This window comes from Schistocerca americana, chromosome 1 (genome assembly GCF_021461395.2).
Source record: "Schistocerca americana isolate TAMUIC-IGC-003095 chromosome 1, iqSchAmer2.1, whole genome shotgun sequence".
Classification (NCBI taxonomy): Eukaryota; Metazoa; Arthropoda; class Insecta; order Orthoptera; family Acrididae; genus Schistocerca; species Schistocerca americana.
The window spans coordinates 255,716,622-255,720,939 of record NC_060119.1 but is presented as its reverse complement, the minus strand read 5'-3'; positions in this window follow the sequence as shown (position 1 = coordinate 255,720,939).

Sequence of the window (4,318 nt, the reverse complement as noted above, 5' to 3'; positions counted from 1 at the left end):
TTCTGTAAACAGGAAACATGTTATTGCCTATACCTAGTCACGGTTGAGTTCCCCCGTACACCGCTATCTGTCTCTCACAGCGTTCTGTTTAATCTCATTGATTTTAGCTTCTCAGTATGTGATGCCGTTTGCCCTTTTCTTGCTGCGACGCAGCTTTTATACAGAGGCACGAACCGTTTGTGTAACTCCGACAACAGCCCCTGGCTCGCAGCCAAGCGTTCGATACGCTTGCTAGTCTTACTTCCGATACACATGGCGTGCTCACTGACAGACAGCGCAATGCTTTGCTAGCATATTACGACTGTGATTTAAATTTCCAACGAAAATCAATAGTGGAATACATTAATCTCCACCTGATGTCCATTTTAGTATCAAAATTAGCCGCTGGGAGTATTGCAGTAGCATTTATTACACAAATTCGTAACCGTTCGTTGTCTTTCTGCATTACTAATTTATTTTCTAGCCTGCATATCTGTATATTGGATTTGCGTCCGCTACAGGTGAAACATTACTACCACAAACACAAGTTGTATCATGAAACCATGATCACCGGTAATATTGCATTTACCTAGAATCGTACAGTAATTAATATTTTAACTGTTAATTTTCTCAGAGGAGACACAGGCATTTCCCTCGTAAATATTTCACAATGTCTCGTTGCAAAATATTTTTGCCACAAAGCTGACCAAATTAAACTAATCGCGAAGACGACGGTCCAAACCCGCGTCTGGCCATCCCGATTCAGGTTTTCAGTGATTTCCCTAAATCACTTGAGGCAAATGCCGGGATGATGGTTCTTGGCCTTCCTCATTCTTCCCCAGTTCGATGGTCCCTTCCCCAAAATCAACCAATCAAGCTACACTAATCAGGTCCTTTATACCCAAACGAGCTTTGATAGAATTCGTTATCCCAATTTATCTGGGCTTTTCAGTATTTTGAAACGAAGGCTACCTCAAACCAGCCTGCAAGAAATGAGCTCGATATGATATCAAATAATGGATCAGTGAATTTTATTGCATTTCCATTTCTGGTTTTCGGAAAATAAAATTGAATACATTACCGCATGGAAGTAGACTTTATGAAAGCACCAATGCATTTCGTGGTGACTGCTAAGGCGGAACAGTAAAAAAGCAGTGACTAGTGATTATATGAAGTTAATAATTATAATGTTTCACAATGTTGTTTGTTCTTCTCATAGGCTGCTTGCTCAGAGTCAGTAAAATATAAAACAATTTGCAACCTTACACAGCAGACTGAATGATACAACATAAACATGAAAAAATATTATAAATGTACGTAAAGTCTAATGCATGTTAAAATGGTTCTACTCACAATATGTCAACCAGATGGCCAGCATCACAGCTATCTACTGACTGAAGAGTTACGCATAAGTTCAGGAGGGTCTCACCAGTCAGATTAGTTGCGTTTCTGTCACACATAAATGGCCGCTAAGTATGCTGCTGTGTTTATTACGGTGTGTCCCATATTTGTACGTTTATGAGTCTTGCGTCACCATGCTGACCAGTTTTCAGTGTGAAATTTCTTTTTACATATCTTTCATTAGATTTGAAGATGACCAGCGATCGGTCTATATGGCAAATATTGCGAAGCTACGAGTATTGTCCAGAAAGTAAGTTCCGATTGGTCACGAAATGGACACCACAGTGAAAACCCGATGAAGCTTTGCACAAATGTGTTGGGTAGTGTCTCTAGTATGACCGTCGATCGCATCAAGACGTTCTTTTCAGTTGTGAGGGCACTTTGAGCGAGTAAACGTTCCTAGAACAACAATGTCTCCCGCCAAATAGGAGGGTCCGCTGAGAGGTTTCGCCGTAGTGAATGCAGCCCACCTAACACAACTGCCACGCACTTGCTTCTTCATGGCAATTCTCAGCCGCACTCTGCAGGGGCAGTGAAGACGCTCCTGCAGCCTTTTCGTCGGAAGTGTTGGATCACCCACAACACACCCCTAATTGCCTCGTCCTGAGTATCATCTCTGTTCACACTAAACGCTGGTTACGAAGACAACACTTGTGTACAGGCTACGCGCTATAGACCATCGTAGAGAATTATCGGAAAGCACAGGCGGCTGCCTTCTAGGACGATGGTGTTGGAAATTTGGTATAATGCTCCGACAAATGCCTAAGTCGGAGCGGCGACTATGTAGAGAAATATCTGGAAAGTGTAGCTAACTCTTGCAAATAAAATATTTCTGACTTTCACTGTGGTTTCCATTTAGCGACCAGTCCGAACCTACTTTCTGTACAACCCTCGTATATATTGGCTACATCAATGAAATAAACTTCATATAAATTGGTAACAAGAATTTCTCGACTACAAGGAAGTGTGATAATTTGCAAAATTTCAATTATGTAAGTAAACTGATAAGGAATATAAATGCATACGTGGTGTCTGTTCTTTCGGATATGTCCAAAAGAATATGCACAGTTTCTATCCCACAGCCATTATGATTCAATCAAGATACAAAGGAATTAGTGACATTAGCTGCCAGGGAGCACTGATTTAAATCAATGGGGAAATTTGAAAATTTATGCCGGACCGGATTCGAATCTGGTTCCTACAGGGATCGGCGAAGTGCCGCGAGTAATCCATATAATGGGCAAGGGGCACTACATTCGTAGTATGAGGATTAGCATCATAAACTAAAGGCTATGCCTTGTCGATTTAGCCACGTCCCTCTCTCCATTCTCATCCTCTGTGAATTGGGGTCTGAATTTGGGTCTGAAGGGAAGCAAGCTAGGGTAGTCTGTGCAGTTGCAATGACGACTGAGTCCAGGTGGCTTAGTGGCCAGAGCATCTTCCTAGTAAGCAGAAGGGTCCGGTTCGATTCCTGGCCCGGTACAAAAAATTATTCAAATGGCTCTGAGCACTATGGGACTTAACATCTATGGTCATCAGTCCCCTAGAACTTAGAACTACTTAAACCTAACTAACCTAAGGATATCACACAACACCCAGTCATCACGAGGCAGAGAAAATCCCTGACCCCGCCGGGAATCGAACCCGGGAACCCGGGCGCGGGAAGCGAGAACGCTAGCCCAGTACAAATTTTCAACTTTGCCCATTGATTTAAATCATTGCTCAATGGCAGCTAATATTATTAATACCTTTGTGTCTTGACTGAAACCGAGCGAGGTGGCGCAGTGGCTAGCACACTGGACTCGCATTCGGGAGGACGACCGTTCAATCCCGCGTCCGAACATCCTGATTTAGATTTTCCGTGATTTCCCTAAATCGCTCTAGGCAAATGCCGGGATGGTTCCTTTGAAAGGGTACGGCCGACTTCCTTCCCCGTCCTTCCCTAATCCGATGAGACCGATGACCTTGCTGTCTGGTCTTCTACCCGAAACAACCCTCTTGACTGAACATAAATGTGGTAGCGGAAACGTCTTGATTACAGCCGAAATATTGGATTAAATTCCAAACTTCTCCGTAGTATCTCATTAAGTGTGGGAATGTGACTCTTGATGGTGGTCCGTCAATCGGAGGGCGACATCAACACCACCAGTCTTTTGATGCTGTACGGGAGGAGTTGGCTATGTGTCGGCTCCTACTCTCATCATCGTACAAAGCAAACATGACACTGCGCTATACACACACATGCCTTAAAGTAGCCTATACTCATAATATGCATTTACGATACAGCTCTGATATTCTGCGGCTAAGGGGCCATTGTGAGAACGGGAAGAAAACCCTTTCCGATAAGACCTCTGTACTTTACCGCCTAGCAGTGCTTGTACCACTCTCTTTCTTTTTGCCCGAATCGTGGCTACAAAGGAAGCACATGAAGCTAAAACCCAACTGAAGCTCCAATTTTAAAAGTTCAACCTTGAAAGCAACTGGTTGGTAGCTGTTTGTAGTGTTGCTGCCATTACGCTTCCAAGGTTCATTGACAGATGACATTCTGCTCTAAAATAAACAGCGTTTGTCCGTTGATGAATCTTGCACAGTTGACTGCTGTGTTTACTTGGGGGACAAGTACTAAGCGACATCTTTTGTTCTGGCACGTTGCCAGACGGTACAGAATGTGTGTATGAAGTGAAGTGAAGTTATGAAGTGGTGGTCGTTATACTCAACGTGATATAACTGGGACTTACGCCGCCTTAATGCCCAGAGTTTGAGCTCCTCCTCCCATAAAACAGGCGACGTTGCACAGTGAGACGGTAAGATGATTTGTCTGCCTCCCGTGCAACCATCATTAAGGGTAGTAAAGGGCTCGTAAACGAATTCCCTCTGAGACGTTTTATTTCCTGATCCAAAACACCCAGCGTCACAGATACCGTGTTACTGAGGGGTA